A 23,592-nucleotide genomic window follows, 5' to 3' on the forward strand; every position below is an offset into this window, starting at 1 on the left:
CTGCTGGGGCCCCTCCTCACCTTGAATTCACATCTTGGCTTCATTTCACTGCTTTAGAATTCTTGACAAGCTGCTCCCTGACTTTCCAGACCTCCCAGGGCTACCAAGATGTTTAGACTCTGAAGGAACTATCTTTGCCAAGCTTCTAACCATTTCAGTCATATTCTTGGGCCTACCTGATTGTGTTCTTTCTTTTGTTTTGCCTAGACCTGAGTTCTTTGTTCTTTCCTTCCAGTAGCTACAATTTGGTAACTCCCTGTTTCATCCAACTAAAAAATTCTCTCCTTAAAACAAATGTCACCAGGTGTGATATTACTCCAAAATAATACCAAATATATTCACCTAAGCAATTTTTAAAGGTTTTAAAAATACATGAGAAGGTGGGGTGTTGGGGGCATAGAGGCATAAGTCTCTACAGAGGCACAAGACGTGTGGTAGGGAGAAAGGGGGGACGGGGATATCAGACAGTCACTATATCAGGCATCTTGGGCATGGGTTCCTAGACTTCTCTCTATCTTACCATAATCACTTCTAATTCTCTGTTCTTTTGGGGGAAAAACCTATCAAATTTTTATCTGTAAATATTTGAAGAGACATATTTTGACTACGATGGACATTCTTCAAGTACTGGCCTATAATAAGGAACATGATGGATGTGAGGCCTTCCTTCCTAGAGCCTTTTGGAAATAATCCAAATCTAAGGCCAATACTCAGGAAGCCTTAGAGACCTTCTCCAGGAATGCACGGCCAAGAGGAATGGAGATGTTGTCCTCCACCACATCTAGCTTGAAGGATTCTTCCTCACTTAGTTTAGAGAGACCAAGAGAACCTCCCAAACCCTCCCTCTGACCTGATCCAAAAATCCAAGTGTGTCCTTCATCTGGGCATCCACAATATATTCAAATCTGGAGTTTTTATCTTCCCCACCCCACAGATGTTTTCCCAGTCCAGCACCAACTACTGTCAATTTAATCTCCATAGGGATCTGGAGTCTGTCTACCTTTCTTCATCTCCAGTGCGATCACCTGTTCAAGCTACCCTCATCTCTTGTTTCTACCACAGCATATCCACCTTGTGCACCATCACTGATTTCTCTTCATTGTAGTCAGAATTGTTCATAATTAACATCTAATCATTCTACTCCTTCTGTCGCTGCTTTCTTAAAATCTTTTCAAAGTGTTCCTGTTGCACTTTGGCTGAAGACTAAAATGATTATGTGAACCCTGCTGCCACCATACTCCTCATTAGCTTCATTTTATAGCACTGTTCTCTTCACTTGGCCACCTCAGCAGCTTTCCCATGCCTCTCCCTGGAAAGTTCCATCTTACCTGGTTTTCTAGTTTCTTTGTCCTACAGATCTCAACCACGTTCTCAGGGAAGCCTGCACAATTTCAAATTCTGACCACCATCTCTTTATCCAGTTAGGTTCCCATCTTGTACACTCTCACTGTGCCCTGTAATTTTCTTCAGGAATCTCATCACAGTCTGTAATTGTATATGCATATGGTTAGTTAATATAGGTCTCCTGTATCATATCATAAGCTCCATAAAATCATGAATAATGATGCTTTGCTTATCTTTGTATCTCCTTATCTAGGACATCACTGGCACACAGATCAATGTTCAATACATGTTTGTTGAATGAACACAAAAATTAGTCTATATTAGCCTTTCTAACTAAGGGTCAATTTATTACTCAAGATCAAGCTGGTCGGGTGCAGTGGCTCAGGCCTGTAATCCCAATATTTTGGGGGGCCAATGCGGGAGGATCAGTTCCAGAGCAGCCTGGACAACACAGGGAGGCCCCATCTCTACAAAAACAAATTAAAAATATAAAAATTAGCTGAGCATGCCGGCATGTGCCTGTAGTCCTAGCTACTCGGAAGTCTGAGGCAAGAGGGTATCTTGAGCCCAGGAGTTTGAGGCTGCAATGAGCTATGATTGCACCACTATCGTCCAGCCTGGGCAACAGAGCAAAACTCTGTCCCTAAAACATGAAAAATAATAAGTTTTTTCAAAAAGATCAAGCTTGCTGATCCCATTAGTTGTGCTGTCAGTGTGCCAGTTCAGTCAAAGTCTTATAACTTCCCTGAGCATTTCAGGTCTTCCTGAAGGCTCCCCAGCTCTGGCTCTGCTCTCAGCCAGATACTGAGCAGTGTTACTGTAGTGATTTCCCACCACCTATTGCAAAGGAGGCTGCCTCCATGCCAAGCCATCCTGGGCCCAGTAGGCACAGAACTAAAAGAGCACCAGGGATCATTGAGTCTATTTCTCTGCTTACAGGCAGGACATGTCTAAGCCATCCAGCCTGAAGAGAATCTCTTCTAGTTAGAATCTCTCCAGAAACTCTATAACTTCTGTTATTTTAGGCTAGACCAATACTTAATGACCAATATTTCACCCTGACCAATAGTTAATGAGAAAAATTTCCAGGAAACTTCTTTAAAAAATGATCAATTTTGGCTCTTCTGCACACTATTAATCCCAGTAGTTTTCAAGAACACAAGACATCACAGTCCCGTCAATGTGGAGGAAAAAGCTAAACATTCTCAAAATGAAAAACATTTTTATATTTATGACAACTCAATCTAAGCCATAGTTTATAAGGACAAAGCTGACCAAGAGTTTTGTGAGTCTTTGCAAGGTGAAAAATATGATAATTTGATATTCCTAATGCTAACATTCTTCCTCAACTCTGCAATTCATTTTTTAAAAAGAAAATATAATTTCCATCCTAGTAGATGAGGTACTAACATAGCCAGAGCTTTAGTACAGATTCTGGTTGAGTAGCATTTCCAAGCATCTTTCTTTTTTTTTTCTTCTATTTTCTTTTTTGCATATAACACCTGCTCAAGCAGGAACCAGATCACAGTTCTTGCCTGATTAGTCCCTAGAAATAGCAATCCAGCCTAAAATAGTTCAGGCGAGGGCAACAGAGCATTCTCTCATTCTACAACTAACAACTCTCCTGAACTGTTCCATTTTACTTCCTTTTGAGAAACTGGAAACGGAAAGGATTCTGCTATGAATACATAGTGTAAGTTCTGGGCAAAAACCATCTATCCCCGTATGTAGGTAAAATATTTACTTACTGTGTTCTGGGTCTGTTTTTTCCTCCTGGGTATGGCAACCGTAACTTGAGTATAATGCCACCCAATTAATGTTGATGCCTGAATTATGAACCAGGTAATCCAAACAACCTGACTTGCCATGGGCATAATAGGAGAAATAGTCATAATGATTGCTTAATACTTAAGTATAGGTCAGATTTTTAATACACTTTCACGTAACCCTAATCATATCTCACTTACGTGTGTTTTTTAGAGATGGAGAAATGAAATCACAGAGAGACGAGCAACTTGCTAAGGTTACACAGCTAGTAAATGTGGGCCAGGGTTCAAGCCCAGGCAGCTTGATGTTGAAGCCAATGCTCAGAACCACCATGCTGTATTATTAAAAAGGATTTGAGGCCGGGCGTGGTGGCTCATGCCTGTAATCCCAGCACTTTGGGAAGCCAAGGTGGGTGGATCACCTGAGGTCAGGAGATTGAGACCAGCCTGGCCAACATGGCAAAACTCTGTATTTATTAAAAATACAAAAATTAGCCAGGCGTGGTGGCGGGTGCCTAAAAAAAGAATTTGAGTCTTAGACAGTATTTCCCTAAACTTTGATTCTGGTTCAACAAAAAACAAGACTGTTATTAAATTAATCTAGCATTAGTCTTACCTGGCCAATAATCAATTATGCATAAGAGTGATGCATAATTTTGAGCAATATACAAAGATATACCCCTTTTAGTTTTCCTATATTCTATTTTCAAAATTTTCTCACTCATGATGAAATAATAAAGGCACTTAAACATCATTCCCTAGATCCTTAAAGTTTTCTAACTAGATTTCTGGATTTTCTTTTTTTCTCTTTTTCAATCTTCTTTCTTTTTTTGTTGTTATGGATTTTGTCCATTTGTTGTTGTTAGTTGTTTCAGGAATTTATTTGCAATCACTTTTTGCTAATTTCAATAAAGGCCTTAGATCAACTGTTCTGACCCAAGATCAACACTACACATCTTCCAGCTTTTAAGATGAGACAAAAGAAAAAGAACAGAAGTCTGGGGTCCCACAAATACTATGTTTCCAGATGACTGTATTTTTTTCAACAAATAGTGGGACAAACTATGCTGGTCCTTGTGGCTAGGGCCAGTCCTGGGAACACTAATGAGAGAAATGAGGGGACCTTAGCTGGAATGAGGTCAGGGCCTCCTGGCACTACCACACTGCAATCTAAAAAAAAACAAAAAACAAAAAAACAGTAAGTGGCTGGACTTTCTCATTTGGCTGGAAGAGGTCATATAGCTCATAATCTGTCTCACAGAGACACTTCCACTAAGAACATTCCCAAGATGACAAGTTTCTGCTCCAATACCACTAAAGAATGGACGGTCACCACCTTCTAATTACCCTGTTGATTAGCTTTAGTTACTAGAACATTCTTTATAATTTTTCACCCAAAATTTCTCAGTGTGGATGAGGGGAGAAATGGCTATTGTTTCTGCTGCCATCATGATGATAATGGTTCACATTCACTGAGCCTTTAAAATGAGCCAGAATCTACCCAGAACACTATCTATGCACTTTCTCATGAAGTCTTTACAACTTTTACACAACAGGTGCATTTATTGTCCCATTTTACAAATGAGGATTCTAAAATTTAAGATTCTTTCATTTCTAGTAATCTAAGATTCCTAAATTCCCACTTGATAAAATGCTCGTTCCCAAAAATAAATATACAAGAAAAGCATAATTAGACAATGGATTTTAAAAGCCAAAATTCTTCATTAAAGTTCTTTCTGAACTCTGGAGCCACTGTAAATGAGAAACTCTAAAGCTCTGGGTGCTGAAAGCAGAAGTCAAGCCTCCTGGCCAGTCATCCCCAAGCACTTTCCCCATGCCTTCAGACCTTGAGAGAAATGATGGACAGTGTGTGCAGGCTCTTTCCACGTTCCTTCCACTCTCTCCAAGCCCTGCTGAAAACACCCTTTTTTTTTTCTTTTTTTTTTATTATACTTTTAAGTTTTAGGGTACATGTGCACATTGTGCAGGTTAGTTACATATGTATACATGTGTCATGCTGGTGCGCTGCACCCACTAACTCGTCATCTAGCATTAGGTATATCTCCCAATGCTATCCCTCCCCCCTCCCCCCACCCCACCACAGTCCCCAGAGTGTGATGTTCCCCTTCCTGTGTCCATATGATCTCACTGTTCAATTCCCACCTATGAGTGAGAATATGCGGTGTTTGGTTTTTTGTTCTTGTGATAGTTTACTGAGAATGATGATTTCCAATTTCATCCATGTCCCTACAAAGGACATGAACTCATCATTTTTTATGGCTGCATAATATTCCATGGTGTATATGTGCCACATTCTGTTAATCCAGTCTATCATTGTTGGACATTTGGGTTGGTTCCAAGTCTTTGCTATTGTGAACACCCTTTTAAGAAATTAGACTTTTTTCGTGAACAGAAATACATGCAGTTACCTTCATGCTTTACAAATGTCAATGCTCATTCTGAATGAAATAAACAAAAGTGTTCTGGTCAGAAAACCCTCCAAGCACTCAAATGTTCTTTGGACCCCCTCCCAATTGGCCATTCTTTCACCTCCCAGGTGGAATGGAATCTGATCTGAGTCCTGTCCCTGCAAGGAGCATTTTTATCACTGATTTAGATGAAAACAAAGGCAGGTTTTGTTAACTCACCAGGGAAATACATGAGAAGACAGAATCTGGGTCTAAAATGCTGCTATGAGTTCTAACCATGGACTAACAGGATGAAATGGTACAGGGAAAGGTGCAAGGCTCTGTTTTGCTTCCAAAAAAGCAAACATGGGATTCAAAGCCACACTGTGAAAATAATTGCGGTATTTTATGCAAAAATCAGTTCCAAATGAATCAATGATGTAATATGACAGTGTGACTTAACTACTCCCCCCTTACCTCCAAAAGGAAAAAAGGGAAATCATGCTCTGATCTCATCTTAAATTTTAAATTTACAACATATAGAGTAAGGCTGGTAATGGTTATGTCTCCTCCCAGCTGCTCAGGGCTCTGGTAAAACTTGCCTTCACTGTTGGGAACTCTACACTTATAGAGCAACAGACACTTTGGAGTGGGCGGCAGGAGAGCAGATTATCTGAAGTCCAGGTTAGCAGAAGGCGCTGGGCTTGTTTGCTTGGAAGAGACTGAGGGAAGACAGTACGGCCCACTTAAAGGGGCCTCCCTGAGAACAGGAATTAAACTCATATCAGAGGGCACAGAGTGGCAGAGCCAGAGTCATGGGTGGAAGTTACACAGAGTTCAAGTTCAGCACCATAGAGGGGATTTTTGTACCACTAGGAGTTTGATCAAAGGGCAGCTGCCATTGGCAGGCAAGCACAGGAAGGACCACCCTTGGAATGGGGATGCCGGAGAAGGGAGTCAAACAATATGGGGTTGCACTTGCTGACTTGGATGACATTTGAGGATTCTATGGCTGGACAGGGTCTTTCTTCAAATATGGTACATACCAGCATAAAGAGACCTAACCTTTCGAATCACTAAAACCGTGGGATGTAACAAGCCAAATGTCTCTTGCTTCAGTTTTCATGAGGCCTGAAATTTCATTTCTTCAAGACTTGAAAGAAGCGCCTCAGCTTCTGATGAGGAGAAAGGAGGCAGCTGCTGAAAGGAGAGGGAATACACATCAAGATCAACTAAAGCTAAATTTCAGATCTTGCCCAGAAGCAGCCCCGAGGATTAGCACAGGGAAAAGGAGGCTGGAAGGATTCTTGGGGCAACCTGCAACCTGGGCATCCATAGCTAGTTTAATTGTGTGGAGGTGCAGTTGTCAGAAACATGTGCTCACTTCTTAAAACAGGTGTTATTAATGGATCCAGTATAAATTGAACAACAAAACTAGGAAAGAATATACAGTGAAGTCTTAGTCTTCCTCTTCCCAGGCCTCTGGTCCCTAGCTAGGACTTTCTCCTGTGTCGTTCCTCAGATGCATATATATAGACAATGTATAGATAACCTTTTCACATACTTTTTACACAAACGGTAGCATAGCTAGACTCCACATTTTCTCTACCTTGCTCTATAACGTTCAAATTTTAATGAACAAAAGACTAGGAATCCTAAAAATAATGTTCACAGTCATCATTTTCAAATCTGGCCCTCCTTAGGCAATAGATGGCTATGATTCCATCAGTTTTACTTCTTCAGTGCCTGACTTAACCAACATATTGTCAACAAAGTAACCAATACAGACAGGCTCTCTAAAAGAAAATGATGTTTATTTGGGAGTAGGGCATTGCAATGGGAATGCATGTGCCATAGTAAACTATGTGTGCATTCAGGGAGGTAAAAAAAAAAAAAAAAGACAAGGAGTTTTAAAGGAAAAAATGAGAAGGATACATAATTATTTTGAAATGATTACCTTTGGCTACAAAGATCAATAACAAGGGTGGTGCCAGTCTGAGGTTGGGCAGACAGTTCCTGGGCAGATGTCCTTGCAGAAGTATTTTTTGTGTAAGGTTATGATGGCCTTTGTGCAAGGTTGTGGTTGTTGCAGAGTCTTTTATGATAGACTTTTTTAAAATCAGGCATGCAAACATGAGAACTCTCTCTTCACAGCCTTCATAGCTCTATTTGTGAGGGTTTTTTTTTTTTTTTTTAACACAAGTGACTCCATTTTGGTTGTGACAACTTCACAACATGAAGTCATTCAATATCGATGTTGTTATTCCTTCATTAAATACATCTTGAAGTTAATATTCCCTATACTCTTGTTTCCTCTCTAATTTATTGCAGCAATTATATTTACCCTGGATAAAATAAGAAAAAAGATAATTGTATTGACTGTAAGCAATTCTTATGAGTGTAATGCCATTTATCAACAATAGCATTTATAAGTGGAATCACCAATCCATTAATAAATCATTCTGAAGGTAAGTTACTCCTCTAAGTGAAGTTAATTAATTATTTCAGGCAACTATTTAGAAAATATGACCTTCCCTTTGGTGATCTAATTCCTGAAGAGTGTTTGATTCACTAAGAGTCAGTTCCACGATACCAGCAGTCAAGGCTTCTAAAAGTAAGACATTGATTGAAACTTTCCCTTTATTTATTTCTTAAACCTGTTCCTGTTTTTCTGTTTTTTAAATGAGTACCAGAGATCCACTTACTTGACTATTGGCAAAAAGTAGCAAATGAGGCATTAACAAAGTTGCCCTGTCTGATTCTAAAACCTAAACCTCTTTGACAGTTTGCTGTTAAGTAAACCACTTCCCTGCTGTGAGGAAATGGAGTCATCACACTCATTATTACCTTGAAATGACAGGGGAGCTGTTGTGGGTTGAAATATATCACCCCAGCAAAAAATATATTTTGGAGTCCTAACCCCTCCTACCTCAGAATGTGACCTGATTTGGAGACAGCCTCTTTACAGAGGTAATCAAGTTAAAATGAGGTCATTAGTGTAGACCCTAATCCAATATGACATATGCCCTTATAAAAAGGAAAATTTGGACACAGACACATAGGGGGAAGATAACATGAAGAGACGCATGAGAAGATAGCCATCCGCAAGCCAAGGACAGAGGCCTGGAACAGATCCTTCCCTCACAGCCCTCAAAGGAACCAACCTGCCAACACCTTGATTTCTGAATTTTAGCTTCCAGGAGTGTGAGACAATATTTTTCTGTTGTTTAAGCCCCACAGTCTGTGGTCCTTCATTATGGAGCCACGCGATGATGGGGCTGTGGCATTGGCTTGGCAGCATGATGGAGTGAAACACTCCTCTGGAGTTCATCTAGCCCATCTTCTTGCCTCTGAGCATCTTTCCTGGATGAGTACTTTTAAAAAATGGTGAGAAATCTGTCTAGAAGTGCCTCATAGGTGGTCAAGAACAGAGACTCTTGGATCAAGCTCCTGGGGTCAAAACCCATCTCTGCCCTTAGCATTGGCTTGACCATTGGCATATTACTTAATTTCTCTTAGTTTTCTCATCTGTATAATGGGGGCGAGTGTACCTTGGACAGTCACAAGAATTAAACAAGTAAATGCATGTCCAATAGAGCATAGTGTTTTCAATGTATTGTAGCTATTAGTATTATTCATTTTGTTGGCACTTTTTCAAATTAGCTTAGGTTCATGGCAGAACCTAGCTGTAAGTTGGCCCCCACCTTGATCTGTTATTTGAATGGATTGGCCAAGGTCAAAGACAAGGACAAGAGCAACACTCTGACTTTTGTTCTTCCCTATGGTATAAGTTAGGTGTAACGAGAAGAGATCCTCAGCAGAACACTCAGAATGATGAGAGGAGATCCGAGACCTGTGGGGAAAACAACCACACCAAACATCCATTCATCACCATTTTCTCAGCACCATTGTGGGGAGTCCTACCCATGGCTACAGAGGAATGGCCCAAGATGGAAGCCTGGCCTGGCAATGCCTTCAGTTACCAGAAGGATGTTACTATACATAGTGGCAAAGTTGCAAGGCCCTTCAGATCACCAACACTCCCCCTAATTTCAAAGAAATTACCAGCAGGTAATTTCAAAGAAAAAGGAATAGGGGCCCTGAAAGGTGGGGAGACTTAAATAATACTATGTCAGATTCAGGACAGAGCAAGAGTTGGATGAGAAGAAATGGGCTTCCTCTATTGCGGGAAAGATAAGAGAGTTCAGTTACACAGCAGGAAAGCTGACCCCAGAGACTGACCAGAATAGAGAACTAAGTGCATGACACCCTCAGCCCTGTAAAGTTGTAGAAATAAGATGATAATGATGATGATAATGGTTATTACCAAATGTTGAGCAACTGTTCAATAACAGCACTAATTGTGTGTTCATCGGCTAATTGTTAATTAAACTGTGTTAACTGTTTTGCATGCGTGGTTACCTCACTTAATCTTTCTACAACAACCTTGCAAGACTATGAAGAGGAGCAGAGCTCAGATAGGGTATGCAACTTATCCAGAATCTCAGAGCTTAAGGGATAGCAGTTGGGACCACCAACCTCTACTTCAGACAGCCTCCTGCAGGCAGCCACCAGTAACAGATGCTGCTAAGGGCCCTTCTGGCTCTGTGGTTGTATGTTTTTAGAATATCTAAGTCACAGCCATGAGAAGTTTTATCTTTTATCAGTGAAGTCAATTCACTTGGTCTATAAAGTTTTGAACTATGAAAACTATTATTATAAAAAATAATTACCACAATCACTTTGGAGAAAGAACAGGTTCTCATACCAAATCTTTGATGAATTTGCGTCTGATATTTTGTTTTTTTTTTTTTAATTTTCTAGAGACAGGTTCTTGCTATGTTGCTCAGGCTGGTCTCTAACTCCTAGGCTCAAGTAATCCTGCCACCTCAGTTTGCAGGCAGCTGGGACTATAGGTACGCACCATCCCCGGCTTGCATCTGGCATTGATTGTTTCTGTGTTACCATAAACTTGCAGAAATACTTGCTTTTCCGCAAGGTAATGATAGCAGCACTTCCCCTTGCACTTTTCTAGCACAGTGTAATGAAATGCAATAGAAACCACAGGAAATACTGTGGTGAGGTTTTGAACCTGAGCTATCACCCTCAACCTGAACACTGTGACAAAGTTACTGTGAATTTTTTTTTAAAAGGGAGGTGACATAGTGAGGAGGTCCTGGTCCTTTTTTAGTGTCAAATCAGCCTGGGCATGATGAGAAACACCACTGGAGAAAGACTGAGGTACCTGACTCATGGCTGTTGGTTACCAATGCCTCCACTTAAACCCAAACTAAGAAAAAAACAGGGGGACCCCACCTAGGAGGCCCTCTCAGCTCCCAGAAGCAGTCTGATGGAGAAGGGATGTGATAGGAGGCCTGCCCTTGTGAGAACTGACATATTTCCTACACTTAGCATTTTATTTGGCTCCAAGTTAGGTGACAAGCAGATCCTAAGTGCCTTCTGTTTTCAAAGCCAAGTAGAGATTGCATAAGATCTCTATATCTCATCCCTAGATGGTTAAAGTACCGATTGCTCTCTCATTTCAGCAGGAAGTGAAGTAAGACCACCTGCATTTCTGTAAATTGCCAAGGAAGCTTGCAAAAGGTACACTATGAACCCAAAATAAGATCATACAGAAAGAAAGTGTGAATGGATAACAGCAGAAAGATATATCCTTTGTTGGATACATTTTATGTAGATATGTGCTATATGCATCATCTAATATAATCTTCTCAATGACCTTATGTGGTAAGTGCCACAATGATGCCTCATTTTACAGATGGAAAAAATAGAGATGTGAGAGAGGTAAGTGTTGTGCCCAAGGACACACACATGCATATGTACACAGGGGACTAAACTGGGACTCAGCTGTCTGCCTTGTCAGACACTTGTGGGCCTCTCCATCAACCTGTCTCTTCCCACACACAAAGCGACTTTTCAAAATGACCTATTCACGTGTTCTAATTCACTTCCCTCTCTTGTAAGCATTTAAGCCTGCAGCAAAAGCAGCTAGTCTGTCAACTATTTTCTTTTTTTGGGTAAGCCCACATTTACCTGTGCTACCTATGTTACCAAGAATCCCTCTTTTCTCCTTCCATAGTAAAAATAGAAGACAGAAGAGTATTTTCTAATTAATCCCAACTCTTCTGCAATAGAAAAGTGGCCCCAAAGAAGTTGAAAGGAAAAGAAAATTGAAAGCTAAAAGGTTTTGAGATTTGTTAGGAAAACATTTTGACATTACACTGGAGTGGGTCACTGCGAAAACTGATCCAAGACTTTTAGTGAAGCTAGAAACAAGACATGGCTTGTCCTGGTCTGGAGGTTCTGTGCCAGCCATCCCAGGGAAGGTGGACCCCTAGTAGTGAGTCACCTCACTCGGCCCGATTGGCAGCCCAGGCTCCAAGGCTACAGCCTAACAGTTTCTCGTAATTGTCAAGGAGCAAATGGCCACATCTAAGCTGGAAATGGTTGCATGAGCTATTTTAGGGTAAACCTTAAGATTTACTTTGAAAAATCCATTAAAACATCCAAAAACACACCAAAAAAAATCCTCTCTATACTATATTTTTATAGACAGAAATGGCATATTCAGGAACACAGCCCACGGAAGCAGTTTCAGATTTCGGATAAGAGACAGCCAACAGGCAGAGGGGTCTAACATTTGCTGAGAGTGGCAGGCACTTCACAGATGCTGTCTTTACTCTCACAGGATTCTCCTCATCACCCTGAAGTAACACTTATTCCTGCCACCATTTTGAAATTATCGCCATCAATAAGGTTAAGTGCTTAGTGCAGGGTCACGCTACTGGTTAATGGCTAAGTTAGGAGTTGAACCCTAGTCTCTTTAACTCCCAGATCCAACCTCTTTCCACTGCGTGAACTTGGTCTCCTCTGAATACTCGGTGGGTAAAGAAGTCCTGGACACAGATCACTCTTCCTCCCAGTGGTTGTGGTCTGGATGCAGCTTCCAGGGGACTGGACAAGCTGCTTCCTGAGCGGGCTCCCCCTCCCCACCTCCACCCCTCCCCGCAACACCCTGGCCCAGGGAATGAGTGAAAATCAGTTGAGATTCCTCTCCTTATTCCCGCACCTGGGCTCAATTTTTTGCCAGGATTAGAGCACGCAAGCTCAGTGCTCTCAATTGGACACTAGAGGGCGCCCTATGCCCACAAAATACCTGGGATCCCAGTAAGCGTCCCGCAGCCCCTGTTTGGTCATATTGGAAAGGAACAAGTCCGTCCTCTAAGAAGTTTCACTTAAATGGACCAAAATCTACCATGGTTTGAAAGAAACCTGGTTAAATTACTGGGATTATCTAGTAGGCAAGCTGTTTTGGACAACCTAAAGCCAACATACTCTTAGTTCCGTAGTACTATGACAATACTGAATATATAAAAGGACAGGTCCCCACTCCACCGTCTGATGGAAAACCGCCATCCTCGCAGCCCAGCCATTGCTAACGTCTAGGATAACCCAGAGTAACCAGAACACAGTCGATCAATGATAAACGTAATAAAAAGCCAATTGATCAAAAATACTCCAAGGTATACAAGAAAAATAGCCCCCATATCCAAAGCGCTGCCCATCTCCCGCGCCTCAGTTCGCTGCATTTGTTCACCTTTGTGGAGAGGGAACAGGCATGGGTGAAGTTGGCCACTTGGAGAAGCTGTTGTTTGTTGCACCCAGGAAGCCCAGAGAGCAGCAGAAAGAAGGAGCCGTGTGCTGTCATTTGGTGAAGCCTAGGGCAGAGGCCCCAGGTGCCCGCCTCTGCGCTGAGGCCTTTCAAAGCTGTGCTCTTGGCAACAGCCTTTGAAATAACTGGGTGCTGGCAACACAGGCTTGGCATTAATATGCAAATAAGAATACTTCAGGCTCCCACTTCATGCTTTTGGATCGTTTTAAAAATCCAGCCACTTACCATGACTAACATAAAATAAAGGGGAAAGAAAAAGTGGTACGACCTTCGCTTGGTTCCTCCCACCGACCTCCTTGTGCTGGAGCCAAGCACTTTTCAAACCAGAGAGAGATAGGGCTGGGGTCTCAACTAGAAGCAGGGACCGCTTAGGGCTAAGGATATTTTCACCTCCCCTTTCTAACAAAAGCTTTGGGATGAATAATAGGCACCACTCAGCTCCGTCAATCAACCTCAGTTGCTCTATTTTCATTGCTACCGAGATGTATGTATAAAAAGCTAAAGTTTGCTACAAAGCCCCCATCGAGGCATTCAGGAAATCCCGGGGAAGCTTACTGCGGGGATGGCTGTGAGCTTGCCAGGCGGCGATTGTGCACATCGTTTCCTTACAGCCTCCTTCCTGCCGCTCTGCCTTCCGTGCCTCTTCCTTTGTTTGGCTGCTCGCCTGAGATGGGCCTGCAAGGAGACGCCCCAGAGGCAAGCACGTCTCTATAATAAGATGTGACGCGAGTTTGGGGAATTTGCTGGCTATACATCATTATAAAAACGAATTCTACATCATTATCCGTTGCTTTTCTGAGACAGGAACGTGAGCGGTAAGGTTCTCCTGTCCCTAGCGCTCTGAGAACAAGGGCAAGCACAGAGCAGGTGTTGACTAGCCAACCTGCCAGTGGCACTAGCAAAGTGCCCTGCCAGTGGGAGAGGGACAATCTCAATACAACCTGAATCAGCTGTCAAACTAAGCCTACTACAAACAGCTGAATGGGGAAGAAACAAACAACACTTGTTGAAGTCCTTAGAAGATGAATTACATCTGTTTCAAAATTCCTGGCACCCTCTAAGAGGAATCAGAGTTCATGGGCATTTCTTTGCCTTGGTATCCTCAGAGAGCAGGGGACTTCGAGCTTTTGCTGTAGGGATAGTGCCATGAGATGAAGAGCTGGAAACAGGGGAGAGACTATGTTTTAACTGATAGCACGGAACCAGGAAGAGGTAGCCTTGCATCAAATGGAATGGGATGACAATACTAACATGGATAAAAAAGAAACCCTCCCAGGTTCCACCTCTGCATGCTGGTAAACAATGACCTCCATGTCCCCAATCCACACTCACTCACCTGCACTCTCCATCTCCCAGCCCTTTACTCTCCTGCTCTGACCTCTGGCCTTTCCCTTCATATAAGACACAAACATGCACCTGCTGCTTCTGTGGACACTACCCCTTGATGGGGTTCAGGACATGCTACATCATGTCCATATGGCATCTTATGAGCACAGGGGTTCACACCTATAATCCCAGCACTTTGGGAGGCCAAGGTGGGAGGATCACATGAGCCCAAGAGTTTGAGACTAGCCTCGGCAACACAGTGAGACCCAGTTTCTAGAAAAAAATTTAAAAATTGGCCAGGAATGAGGGCATGCACCTATAGTCCCAGCTACTTGAGAGGCTGAGGCAAGAGGATCCCTTGAGCCCAGGACTATGAGGCTGCAGTGAGTTATGATCATACTACTGCACTCCAGCCTGGGTGGCAGAGTGAGATTCTGTCTCTAAAAATAAATAAATGGCATCTTAGCATTTGAAAAACAACAGAGGCAAGAAGGTCACTTTCACCTCCCTGCCCCCCAGTCTCTGGAAACCTGTTATAAAACCTAGGAAGGATTTCCTGATCTCCCTCTGAAGCAGGTCATAAGACCTTCATTTGAGAGTTACCCTCCCTATACTCAGAGAAAAGTTACCAAGGACCCAGAGATGCCAAGAAGAATCTGAACAAACAGGCCTCGCTAAGCTTCCCTGGTTTATTACCATTAGATCTTATCTATTTGTTCTCCAATTATCCTTCTCCTTGGATAATCCTTCTCCACTTTCCATCAAACCTAACCATAAAAATACATGTTTCCTTGTTTCTTTGGGCCTGCATTTCTGACAGCTCCCATGTCACATAACACTTGCATTAAATAAATGTACATGCCTTTCTGTCTTGTTAACCTGCCTTTGTTATAGGGCCCTCAGTCATGAACCTAGAGATGGGTGAGAAAAACATTTTTCCACCCCTGCGTTCTACACAGAAACCTTCTCCAAAGGGTCAACACCTTTTAACACTTTTTGGATTTTATCTTTCCTTATTGAGATGGGGACGGATAGTAGGAGTCACATTTTTTAGGAGGGAAAAGGGAGGCCCAGGGACCAAAGGTGACCTTCCCAGGAACAATACCAGAGCAACATTGGAGCAGCAAGGTCTTCAGCCCCACGGGCTGAGGCTGTTTCCCGATTGAGCAGATGCGCCCGTGGGTTAACTACCCTTGGCCTTTGTCCTTTCTCCCCGCTCTTGCAGATGAGCTGAGTCATCTCGGTGCCTCGGCTCCTTCACTGGACAGGTACTACAACCTCAGGGAAGTAGTGTTATCAGCATCCCATTTTATAGAGGAAGGAACTGATGCATAAAACAGCCTCCCCAAGATCACACTGTGAATAAGAGGCAGAGGATTGAATAAGGAGGCTTCAATGCAGAGTCACATCTCTGCAACATGCTCCACATGGTTTCTAGGCCATCTCTGCGACTCAAGGCATGATACAATGGGAAGAGCCCCATAGTAAGGCGTAGGGGACCTAAGTCTTATTCCCAGTTGGCCAAAGATCAGTGATGTGATCTCACGAAGTTGCCTGTTTTTCTATTTCTTAAATGAGAGATGGAATTAGATCAGTGGTTTTAACTGTTTCATATAAGAAGACCCATTTTTGTCAATTCTATAGGGTACCCACACGTTGAAAACTATCATCTGTCAAAATAATTGTATTTATTGAGTAACAATTACTTTGTTTTCCTTTTTTTCATGTAATTGTAAGTAGTTTATTTTGTCAGGAGCCAGACCTTATTTTCCCACAAGTTAACATAAGTTCATGAATTACATGCAACCAAAAGTCATTGCCATTAACCCATGCAGCTTTGTAATTGGCTTTTTTTCCTTTCATTTTAAGTTCAAGGGTACATGTGCAGGTTTTTTACATAGGTAAACCTGTGTCATGGGGGTTTGTTGTATGGATCATTTCATTTGTTTTCCATTTTTAACTAATTAAGACAAATGAAAGGTATCAGTTTCAGCAAGGTCCTTTCTAACTCCTTTTTCTAGATTCCACTCTCTGTTTTTCTGTGTCACATTATTGATTACTTTTCTTTCTTCATCCTAGCCATCATATCTTTTTAAATAAGTCTACCTGATTACTTGGTTTTGTCTATCTGGACCTCTAGAAAGTCAACCTCTATATGGGCCAGGAATTCATCTGCCTATTCATCTCTGTATCTTCCAGGTCTAGCATCAAGTACGTGATTAATTAATTTGTTAATTTGTTGAACTAAAGATTAAACTGACTTACTGGTATTGATGAGCCTGTTAGCTCCTGCTATTAAATGGTAAACACATCATTTCAATTTGGCTTTTTAAAGTATTGAAAATAACTTGAAGAACTCCAATTCTGCTTTTTAAGTCTGGAGATTCCATGCTGGAAATGACGAGATGGAATGACCTCTAAGCTCTCATCTGTTTCTGAAATTTCACAATCCAGTGGTTTCTTTTGCAAAGCTGACTGGGGAGATTCTGTGAAGGCTGGGCACGAGACAGTGTTCTTCCCCGCAGAAGCAGTTCACAGGGAGTCGAGGATGCTCAGGTGCCATCTGACTCCAGACACGGTGATCCTCAAGGCCAGGTGGCTTAACTGCACTCATAATGCAGAGACTCCTAGGCAGCAAAACTTTTTTCCCCTTGCTGGTAAAAAGTCAACTTCCGGTGCCATTGCTAACCTACACCCTTTCTACTCAGTTAGTGTACAGATTATAGAAGTGTGTGACTTTCTCTTCACCCTGTCATTCAGAGAAAGATGCTTGGATATGTCCCTTTATGAAGTTAAACATTAGTTTTGTAAGACTTCACAAATGTTCTGGAAAGCTATGCATGTAGCTGTAAAGATGGGAGGAAGGGAGGATAGGGCAAAAAGAAGGGCTGAATTGTGGTGCAATTGCCGTGGAGGCCTCAATCAATCCCATAGGACACTCTGAAGCTGGGAATGATCCTTCCGAGTTGTCCCAAACTGACACGAAGATCAAGCCGTTGGCTCACCACATCAGCCTGACCTTGGCCTTGATTGCCCCCGTAACCTAGAGTGAGGCAGCATCCTGGCTGAGGGCAAGTCCATCGAGGAGCACAGCTGTGAGCTCTCCGCAGCTGGGAGATGGGAACACAGGCCCTGGTGAGGAATCCAGAAGGAGCATCATGGTATGTCTCTAAATTTCATCTGATGCTGCTATCACGTTCTAGCATGCTTGATTTGTGAGAATTGAACAGAACAATTTGCCGAGCCAGGACTGTGTTGTATTTAGCAAAGGATGAATTAAACTACAAATAAAAATGACCTGGCCCTCCATGAACCAGGTTTTCTAACAGGGCAACCACTCCAAAAAGTAAGTACTAGAGGAGTGATGCCACCACAGGCTTGGGAGTAAAAGTCCCTCGGAATTTCCAACTGTTGGAAGAACTGGAACAAGGTCAGAAAGGAGTAGGTGATGGCACAGGTGGCTGGGGTGTAGAAGACGATGAAGACATGATACTTACAAGATGGACAGAGATGGTAATTGGGCCTCCAAGAACAACTGATGAAAACCGAATATACAGCCTTAAAATAAAATGTGGACCTAAATACCCAGAAGGACCCCACTTTGTAAGATTTTTCACAAAAATTAATATGAATGGAGTTAAGAGTTCTAATGGAGTGGTAGACCAAGAGCCATATCAGTGCTAGCAAAATGGCAGAATTCATAGAGCATCAAAGTGGTTCTGCTGGTGTGAGTTGACTGAAGGATACAAAATAAATTTAAAAAATAAGAGATACAAAGTGGTTCTGCAAGAGCTTTAGCACCTAATGATGTCTAAAGAAAATATGAAACTCCCTCAGCCACCTGAAGGACACTGTTACAGCAGTTAATCAAAAAGTAAAACCACAGGGCCTTCACCTTTTCCCTCATTCAATTGAAGCAGTCTTCATTTTCCACAGTAGTAAATTTTCTAGGTACATCTTGTAGACCTGAAAGTACTGGAAAGAAAGCTTCCATTCAAAGGAAATTTATCTTAAGATATTGTAAATGATACTAATTTTTTTGTCCATTTGAAATATATAAGTTGTGCTATAACAAATCATCATGTCAAGTGTAAATACTGTCCACGTAGTTGAGCTTCTGGCATCAAGAAAATCTATTTAAATTGATTCCTGTCATAACTGGTGGGACACATCTAACTCAGCTGTAAAAAGACACATCACACAATCACCTTGCTGCTGATGACATGGCCTGGGGTCTCTGCCTTCTCCCACTTCCCCTCCCTCTCCCCTCCCTGCAACAGCCCTCTAGCCTGAGGGCTGCTTGTTAGAGTAGACGTGATGATTTAGGGTTGCAGCCTGTGGAACTACTGCTGGGTATGTGAGGAGCTTTGCCTGCATCCCTGGTCTTTTTCTTTAAGCCTTAAATGATGCCGCTTCCAAGCCATCCTCTTGTCCCCACACTCCTCCATTCCCACCCTTGGCCAGAACATAGATTGTAATCCCTCCGCTCGCCTGTGGTGAAGAATTCAGGGATTTCCCCATATCTTCTCTCCCCCACTTTATCGAGGGGTGCCGTTTTTTCCTCCCCCTCCTCAAGTCCCTTTTTGCACTGTCACCACCCAATACTTTCCATGACATTTCCTTGCTTTGGCCAGAAGCCAGGTAAAGTTGGAACAAGTCTCTGACCTCCCTGGTTTAGTTTTGGAACTGCATTTATTCACTTGCCACCAGCCTGGGAAGTAAATATTAGGTCCTCAGCCCTGCCACCCTCTGCTATCATCATCAGCTGATGAGATTTTTTGGCTCAGATTTCGATAAGCTGAAAAGAACAGTCAACCAGGGTTACTCAGACCTGCCAGCTCTCAGAGTCTTTGGTGGCTAAACTTGGAGAAAGACCTCATGAAGACACTTGTAAGCACACGTGATCCCTCTGAATTATTTTCTTTTCCTTTCATTTCTTCTTCAACTTTTAAAAATTGAAGAAGTTTTAAACAGGGCTCTCATCTGGTCATCCTTGCAATCCACTGGGGTCTCGTTTGGAATCTGGCAGCTGGAACATAAAGACCCTTGAATTCAGCGCATCCTTTGGTTTTGGTGGTGCTGCATCTCAAAATCCTCAGCAGGGATTAAGAAAGCACTCAGTGTGCACAGCAGATCCTGGAAATTGGTGGGCTTGACTTCTGGCAAAGTGCTGCATTTTTCCACTTTCTGTTCAGGACCACTAAATGCTGAAATGTGGATGCATACCAAAATAAAAGAAATTCATTGTGTACTGAAATAAAACAAAAAGCAGCCCTAGAGGAAGGTTTCCTAACACTCCTATCTCTCTCTCTCCTCCCACCACTTACCTTCTTTCTTTATCTTTTCCTCTGCTCTGTTAGTTTTATTCTTGAGCTCAGCTGTCAGAGGCAGCCTTTGATGGATGTGTGGTTGGTCCTTTCAGGCCCCCTGGAAAAGAAGGCTGAGGGGACAGGGAGGGATGAGGCTTGGATGATAAGTGAGGAAAGGAAGGGGGGAACTTAGAGGGATGGAGGGATGGGAAGGAGGGGAAGTCCTCTTTTTGAGTCAATAGAGTCAGAATCCTTTTGCTGACCAGAAGCACACATGTGATGGCTGTTTTAAGTGGAAGGAAATGACCCAGTCTTCTGAGGATACAGAATTTAAAGCTGAGTGAGGTGGTACCCAAAGTTCTGTATTGCAGAAAGGGAGGCGTTCTGATCTTGCAGATGAAAGAGGCATTTCTCTGATATCAAACATTAGCACAGGAAATGTGTCCTGGGTTGTTTCCACTTGTCTCTACAGACCAATGTGTCACCTGAAGAATTAAACTTACATTCAATGCTAGAAAGGTCAGGGGTGGTTGAAATTGTACTGGCCCTGACTTCATGAGCTTGCTTTTCAGACCTCATAGGAACCTTGCCCACACCCCTTTAGATGGTCTCTACTTGCTTCTTCAACTCATTGACTAGTGAACATTGCATGTCTCACGCTAGAATGCAAAGGGGAATTTATTTGTTTTCTTTTTGTGCATGTGTAAAGTATACCAGTTATTCAGATTCCAGAGAATAGCCATTGAAGAAATCTATTCTAAATGTTTTATTTCAAGACCGACTTATTTATACAATTGTTACCAGATGGAAGGTCTTGACTGTGAGTTGTCCAGGTTCTTAGCACTTTGAACAAAGAACTGAACAAAATGCACAAAGCGACAAAAGAACGAAGTAACAAAAGCACAGATTTATTAAAGCAAAAGTACTTTTCACAGAGTAGGAGCCTGTAGGAGCTCTTGTAGGAGCGGGCTCCAGCAAGTGGTTCAAGAGCTTCCCCTCGCATTAAGATTTTTATTAAGATATTTATTAATTTTTATTCAGTTTGGTAACACCCCTAGGTGCCCTTTAGAGGCCTCCAGTTGGTCACACCCTATGAAGGATTGGCCTGTGACCAATCAGTGGCTGAAGTGGAGACTTGGCTCATGGTCAATTAGAGGCTGAAGTGGAAACTTCTGTCTTGTTATCGCAGGAGCTAGGATGTATGCTGTATGCTGCTTAATGTTGCCTAGAACTGGCTGCACCTGCTGTTCTTTTGCTTCTGCCTTAACCCTTGGTTACCCTAATTCCCAATTCTCCTGCCTCACAATGACTCACACATTTGACAGTTACCCTTTCTCTTTCAAGGAGGCATGAGAAAACCTCTAATTAGATCCATGGAGGCTGTGGTCACAAAGAAAGCCCCCAATTCACACATAACCCATGATTCTCAGCCTTCCTGCCCATCTTCACCCTTCCCTCAGCTTGGGGGATATCTAGGATCTCTTGAGAATCTATAAACTAAGAAGACAAAGGGGAAGAAGTTGAGGAAATCAAGAACAAGTTGGGACCACTAAGCCCACCTTTTTGACCCCATCTGTGGTGGGGGCTGGGAGTTGTGGAGTTCTGGCTCCCAGATGATCAGGCCTTGTGATAAGGACAAGGTCTCTGACATTGCAGAGAGCCTGGCGTGGAGTCCTAGTCTCATGACTTAACCTGCTATATTCTTGGGGTATGTTATTTAATCTCTTGGCACCTAAGTTATTTTACCGAATAAAATGGAGATATGATAGTACTAGCTCTCAAGCTTAGTATGAGAACTAAAGGAAATAATGCATTCAAATGCAAGCCCCACGAGATTAGGGACGTTTATTTCATTTGCACTATAACCCCTGATGCCCACACCAGTATTCTTGGTGCTCAAATATTTGTTGAGTGAATGATGTAGGTAAACCACTTAACGTAGGGCTGGAACACAACCCATGCTCACAGCAACATAGTGGATGTTTTGCCAGAGATGCTTACTGCACTCTGCTTCTAACCCAATCCGACGTCTGCCAACAGTCCTTGTGTTTGGCTCTCTCATGCAGATTTGTGCAGGGGAACTGTGGGATCATGGTGGCAGCTAGATACTTAAGGTTGGTGCTTGGAGCCTGCTGAGGAGTGGGCCCAGCCTCGGTGGGGTGCCAAGCTGATGAATTTCACACAGCAGGGGTCCTGGAATGTTTGAAGAGAGGCCGCTGGGTGCTGGCAAAGGGGTCCATTGGGGAGCTGGCAGGAAGCCAAAGATCCAACATGCTTGATTTGTTTCAGGAACTTTCCCAGGACTGGCCCAAGACCCAGGAAAGGAGGACGTTTTCTTTTTCTTTTTTCTGTATTCTCTTCCTTCCTGATTGTGTGACTTTCTGTTGCCAAACCACAGAACCAAGCCTCAAGCAATGAATTCTACAGCTGGGCCACATTTTGGATTGGATGTGCTCTTGTTAGCTGGAGAGAGATCTGAACTATAAGTTGACACATTGTTTCTATGAGAAATTCATTCTCAATTCCAAACAGATGATTAATGGCCCAGGTCTCAGAATGAAATCCATTCTGTCCCCTGTCCTGGAATCCAGACAAATCAGGGTTTGTCTTGGTGTATGTGTGGGAGGGGCACTAGGGAGTTCTGTTTGCATAATAAAGACCTCATAGGACCCCCAAAGAAGAGTCAAGGTAGACTATGAGACAAACAGCCCCAGTGCAGAAAATTCTTAAACAGATTGGAAGGCCAAGGATACTTTAGCTCCACAACACTGCAAAAAGTTTTCTAGCAGGGGAAGAGCTCTACTGAAGAGTGTGTGTGTATGCACTGGCTTGTCTGAAGACACTCTATTGAGAGTAGCCCTCTAAGTATTGTTCAAATTCCCTCCCAGGAAGCTCTTAAGCAATCCAGTGGCACCGTCCCAGGGAAGGAAGGATACAAAACCAGCAGAAAAGCCTGAGGAAAGATGTGTAGCACTAGTTAAACCCAGAGAGGGAAGTCCCCTTTCAGCCATCTCGTCAAAGATTTATCATGCTGGTAGAAGGGTTCTCTCACATTACCAAGAGGAGCGACTTTGAGATGTCAGTATTGGGGATGGGGAGAAGACTGACCATTCAGCAGCCAAGGACTGACCTGCTCACGCTCACCCAAGGGGAGGAGCCCACAAGTAGTGAGCCAGGACTATGGGTGCTCACAGCCTCATCACTGCCAGGAGGACACAGAACACCCACCCCACCCAGTGCCACCTGAATGCAACCCTCTTAGCTTGTATTATTTGGGAGAACTGGAGCTGTTCTTATAAAAACGCTCCTAGAGAGGGGCTTCAAGGTGGCTGGCTAGAAGCATTTCATACCCACCTCCTGCACTTAGAAGAACCAAAATAGGGCTGGGCGCAGTGGCGGCTCACACCTGTAATCCCAGCACTTTGGGAGGCCGAGGCAAGCGGATCACGAGGTCAGGAGATCGAGACCATCCTGACTAACATGGTGAAACCCCGTCTTTACTAAAAACACAAAAAATTAGCCGGACGTGGTGGCGGGCGCCTGTAGTCCCAGCTCCTTGGGAGGCTGAGGCAGGAGAATGGCGTGAACCCAGGAGGCGGAGCTTGCAGCGAGCCGAGATCGCGCCACTGCACTCCAGCCTGGGTGACAGAGTGAGACTCCATCTCAAAAAGAAAAAAAGAAAAAAAGAAGAAGAACCAAAATAGTATATAGATAATCACACTTCAAATACATTATCCCAGAGAGAA

The 23,592-nt window shown here is 42.9% G+C and overlaps 1 pseudogene; it reads left to right on the forward strand.

Moving 5' to 3' along the window:
* Window positions 1–13,157: 13,157 nt before the first annotated feature.
* On the forward strand, window positions 13,158–18,651 carry LOC112208355 (ubiquitin-conjugating enzyme E2 variant 1-like; annotated as a pseudogene).
* Window positions 18,652–23,592: the final 4,941 nt, after the last annotated feature.

Source organism: Pan troglodytes, chromosome 13 (genome assembly GCF_028858775.2).
Source record: "Pan troglodytes isolate AG18354 chromosome 13, NHGRI_mPanTro3-v2.0_pri, whole genome shotgun sequence".
NCBI classification, from domain to species: Eukaryota; Metazoa; Chordata; class Mammalia; order Primates; family Hominidae; genus Pan; species Pan troglodytes.